Below are 5,622 nucleotides of genomic sequence, written 5' to 3'. Positions count from 1 at the left end.
CGAAAAAAATGAAACTTCTAAGCGATATCCGCTATCAATAGCTTTAGGCACTCTAGATCCTCTAATCCTTAGACAATGGATCGATATGAGAGGGATTAGGAATAGAAGGACCTAGCACTATCATAGGAGTAAGTTGACTCTCAATGTAAGAACTCTCACTAGAGAGGCTTGCTTACCTTATTCAACTGGGAGGGCAGCGGGAAAGCTACTCCAAGTAAATTGACTAGCCTACGCTAAAGAACCTCTTCGCTTTGCTTTGTTTGATTCGTCCCGAAAGCTTTCGTGTGAAGAGTCAAGGTCAAGCTAGAAAGCCAGGTTCTTTCACCAATCCATCGAGTGTAATTCCTGCTATTGGGAGTTCTGCATTAAAGTAGAAGCTAGCAAGGCAAGTCAGGGAAGCTAATTGCGACAGTTAAGCTATTTCAAGTTTGTAATATTTTAAAAGCTACCCTGTTACAGATTCTGTTAGCAAGCCAGTTCCATTATTGATATTGATTGACAGAGAGCAAAGAACTAACCGGTGTTAGCAGTCTTTCTGGTCTTGCGCACTTCTCACTGTACATGCCAGTCTTGAATGCCAGGAAAAAAGCTTTTTAGGAAGAGTGAATAGCACTTCTCGGGTAGTTTCCTTTCTTGCTTACCGGCTTAGCTCTGCAGAACCAATAGGGTTCCATTCTCCTAATTCAGTCTATAGACTTTGGTTTAGGTTCAATCCAAGACCGGGAAAGCAACGAAGCCCAATGCCAAGCAAAGCCCTAGACTACAAGTGAAGAAATTGGGTTCAACTAAGCCCTTAACCCGACACAAGAGGGACCTATTAGGATAGTGGGCTTAGTCATCCCAACATAGGTGGGTTGTCAACCAAAAAGGGGAAGTTCCCGTGATTTAAGTTTTATGGATATCCTACCCTAAGACGAGAGGATTGGGCTTAGAGCAAGACCCATTAGTGGATAAGATCACAACAAGAGGTGTACACGTTAGGCCTCACTCAAGGTAATGGCCCTAACGAGTCCAAACAAATTGGATCTTATTGTATGACAAAACCACAGATTGTAATATTCAAGGCCCAGAAAAGAAGATGGGGTGAATCCAGAATTACCGCTCTTATTCCGCAGCCTTTAGCACATAGCAGTCGACGCAGAAGAGAGCAGCCCTACAAAAAAGTAAAACTTCCTTCCAAAAGCTCAAAGAGCTTAAGCATGTAAACAACCGAAAGCTTCGCTTAAGCGACTACATACCTCTAACAAGTAAGTAATTTCATACCTCTCCTTTCTGGCTAGCTTTGGCTGGAGATCAATCAGATGTAATCACTGAGGTACGATGTTACTCTGCGCTTGCTACAAGTAAACTAAACTTCCAAAGCTTACGTTTGCTACAAGTCACTGAGCTCAAGCCTATAGCTAACTGCGGTACGAAGTTATCGACAGGGAGAGGAAGGGAAGGACTGTAACAGCTGTCGAATGAGACTTTTGACTGTAAAGGAGAATCAAGGTTTGAAGACGCTCGACCTGCGGGAGAGGAGCGGTAGGAACCACTCGCATATAGTAATGAAAATCAAGGAGAGGAATAAGAAATTAGTAGGGAGTTTGGGTTCTCTCTTACATCTAACCTAGGTAAGTATCTTGGTGTTCCATTACTCCATGAGCGCCAAAATTCGAAATATATTGTTGATAGAGTTCGGGATAGATTGAGTGGATGGAAAATCAACCAGCTTTCCTTGGCGAAATGACTGACTGAGTAAGGTCGGCCCTACCCACGTATATAATGCAAACGGTTAAGCTGCCAACATTGCCTTGTGAAGAGATTGAAGCTCACAGTAGATCTTTTATCTGGGGGTCTACGAATGAGAAGAAGAAGCCCCATCTTGTTAAGTGGGAGCAGGTTTGCCAACCAAAGGTTAATGGGGGTTTAGGCATAGGGAGGATGAGTCAGAATAATGAAGCTTTTCTTATGAAGCTCGGGTGGGGAATATTGACTCTTCCTAATGCGCTATGGGTTAAGGTTTTACGTAGTAAATACATGAGAAAGAAGGTTGGTGTTCCTCAACCCATGGCCAAAAGTAGTGATTCGCCTCTTTGGAAAGGAATTTTCAAGGTGTGGGATTATTAAATGCGCTGAAAGCGGTGACTCGACTGAAAGGATAGGGATGAAGTGGGTAATTGGCAATGGGCGGATTCTCAATTTATTGAAGGATTCATGGTGGATTGGAAAAACCCTTGATAAAGCTATAGCTGCAGTTCCTCAAGAGGACTTATCAAGATGCATGGCTTATTTTGTTGATGAGAATGGGTGTTGGAAGTGAAATTGAAGCATCTCTTACCAGTTCGTGTCTTAAAATAGCGGGCATTACCTTCTATCTTATTCTTCCGAAGGCTAGTTAATAAACCAAACCCTGTTGACAGCGGATATGCGACATCCCTTGGAAAGTTGGGATGAGCTGCCGGTCTCCATATTCATCACTTCGAGCTCGCACAATGGTGCGTAGCTTGCCCACACGAAGAAGAGTAAGGGTATAAGATATTCTTTCCTAAACACCTAGTATTCAAACAAAGGTTAGCGATCGGACGCATTGACCTACTAGAGCTCCTTCTCAATCCCATTCGCCTTTAGGTGTGATTCAAAGAGGCCGCGGTAAGGCGAAGAAAAGATTTGCGTGGCTTTGAAGGGCGGGGAAATAGAGAAAGTTTCTCATTAAGCAGCATTGGCCGTAGAAAGAAAATATTGACGGTGACTGACCAGACTTAAAGGAATCGATACCTTGGTCTTCCTGCAGTGCTATAGTATAGGCTTTTGACTCTCTCTCAGAACAGAAGAGAACAACCACAGGAATGAGAAAACTCGTAGAGGGATGTTGATTCGAGCAGGCAGCAATACTGCATCGGCAGCTTTCTGACACTCATACTGCCAATCAGCTATTACCTTCTGGCTTTCTCTTCTATAAAGGGGGCTTGAAAGATGTAATTCGTTCTTAGCTGTCCTACCTTCTTCTATAGATATAAAGGGAACTAGCGGTCCAGTGCTGGTATTTGAATAAGGCCGGGCCAATATGAGCTGAGCATATTACGCACTTCCTCAGATTCAAAGTGTTGTTCCATTACAACACTTTGACAATTTTTACATCTTTAGTACGCGTACTACGCACTTTGCTATCAAGGATTTTAACAGGTCTTTCCTCAAAGGTTAGGCTTTGATCTAATTCTATGGTCTCCGGTTGCAACACATGCGATTTATCCGGGATATATTTCCTTAATTGAGATATGTGGAACACATTATGCACTCTATGCAAGTCCATAGGCAAGGCTAGTCTATAAGCTACCTTTCCGATTCTTTCTAAGATCTCATATGGGCCTATGTACTTAGGGCTTAACTTCACTTTCTTCCCAAATCTCATGACACCTTTCATTGGTGACACTTTGAGCAACACTTTATCACCTATGTTGAACTCTTCATCCCTACGTTTCAAGTCTGCATAACTCTTTTGGCGATCCTGCGCCGCTTGAATCTTTGATTGGATGGTTCGGATTTGGTTCATGGTGTCCTCTATCATTTGAGATCCCAATACTACGGTTTCACTAATATCGTTCCAACAAAGTGGACTTCTACACTTTCGTCCATACAAAGCCTCAAATAGTGCCATTCCAATGCTAGCATGATAGCTATTGTTATAGGAAAACTCAATCAAATCTAGGCTATCTTCCCAACTTCCTTGGAAATCAATAACGCATGCTCGAAGAATGTCCTCCAGGGTTTGGATAGTCCTTTCAGTTTGGCCATCCGTGGCTGGGTGGAAGGCTGTACTCATTTTCAATGTCGTACCAAAAGCTCTTCTGCACACTTTTCCAGAAATTCGAAAGAAACCTTGAATCTCTATCTGATACGATATCCTTAGGAACTCCATGTAACCTCACAACATTCTTAATGTAGGCTTTAGCAAGTAGTTCCATTTTCCAGGTTTCCTTCATTGGTATAAACACTGCTGACTTGGTCAACCTATCTACCACAACCCAAATTGTATCATTCCCAGTCTTTGACTTAGGTAAACAAGTGACAAAGTCCATAGAAATACAGTCCCATTTCCAGCTTGGAATCTCTAAAGGTTGGACCTTCCCTTGAGGTCTCCTATGCTCAATTTTAACCTTCTGACAAGTCAAACATCTAGCCAAAAATTCTGCCACTTCGTTCTTCATCCTTGGCCACCAATAGACCTTTTTCAAGTCCTTATACAACTTGTCACCCCCGGGGTGCACAGAATATGGCGTATTATGCCCTTCTTTCATCAATCTCTCTTTCAGTTCTCCACACTTTTGAGGCACGCACCACCTGCCTTTGTACCTCAAACTTCCATCATCATGGATTCGGAATTCTAACTCCTTACCTTGCGAAATCTTTTCCTTGATTCGCTCCAACTTCACATCACCAGCTTGATTCTCTCTAATCTCATCAAATATTGACGGTTGGATGGTTAAGGCATTCATTATTCCCACAAGGCTTTCACCACTTACTATTTCAAGGTTCAAACGCTGCATGTCCTTACACAGCTCGTTAGCAACTACTAACGCATTGACACTATGACTTGATTTCCTACTCAAGGCATCCACAACTACATTGGCTTTTCCCTCATGGTACTGGATATCCAAATCATAGTCCTTAATTAACTCAAACCACCTTCGTTGGTGCATATTCAAATCCTTCTGTGTGAAGATGTACTTCAAACTCTTGTGGTCCGTAAATATCCTACACTTCACACCATACAGATAGTGTCTCCATATCTTCAATGCAAACACTATAGCCGCTAGCTCTAAATCATGGGTAGGGTAATTGGATTCGTATGGCTTTAATTCCCTTGATGCATACGCAATAACTTTCCTGTTTTGCATCAATACACACCCCAGACCATTCTTAGAGGCGTCACTATACACATCGTATGCACCATTCTCATCTGGTAAGGTTAACACTGGCGCGGTTGTCAATCGCGTCTTTAAGGCTTGGAATGCTTCCTCACACTGGTCACTCCATTCAAACTTGGTTTCCTTCTTCATTAAGGTAGTCATGGGCTTGGCTATCCTAGAGAAGTCTTGAACAAATCGTCTATAGTAGCCAGCTAATCCCAGAAAACTACGAATGTCAGTCACACTCTTGGGTGTAGGCCATTCACTAACAACTTTAATCTTAGCAGGGTCAACTGCCACTCCTTCTTTTGACACAAAATGTCCCAAAAATGCAACTCTTTCTAACCAAAACTCACACTTTGAGAATTTGGCGTATAACTGGTTATCTCTCAAGGTACTCAACACCGATCTCAAGTGTTCCGCGTGATCTTCTTCACTCTTCGAATACACTAGGATGTCATCTATGAAAACCACTACGAACTTGTCCAAATAGGCATGGAATACACGGTTCATTAAGTCCATAAATATTGCAGGGGCATTGGTTAACCCAAAAGGCATAACAGTGAACTCATAATGTCCGTATCTAGTTCTGAATGCGGTCTTTGGTATGTCGTGGTCGGTGATTCTCAATTGATGATAACCCGAACGCAAATCGATCTTTGAAAAGATTCCTGCTCCTTTTAGTTGGTCAAATAGGTCTTCTATCCTAGGTAATGGATATTTGTTCTTGATT

This window comes from Spinacia oleracea, chromosome 4 (genome assembly GCF_020520425.1).
Source record: "Spinacia oleracea cultivar Varoflay chromosome 4, BTI_SOV_V1, whole genome shotgun sequence".
Taxonomy (NCBI): domain Eukaryota; kingdom Viridiplantae; phylum Streptophyta; class Magnoliopsida; order Caryophyllales; family Amaranthaceae; genus Spinacia; species Spinacia oleracea.
This window is presented reverse-complemented; position numbering follows the sequence as displayed.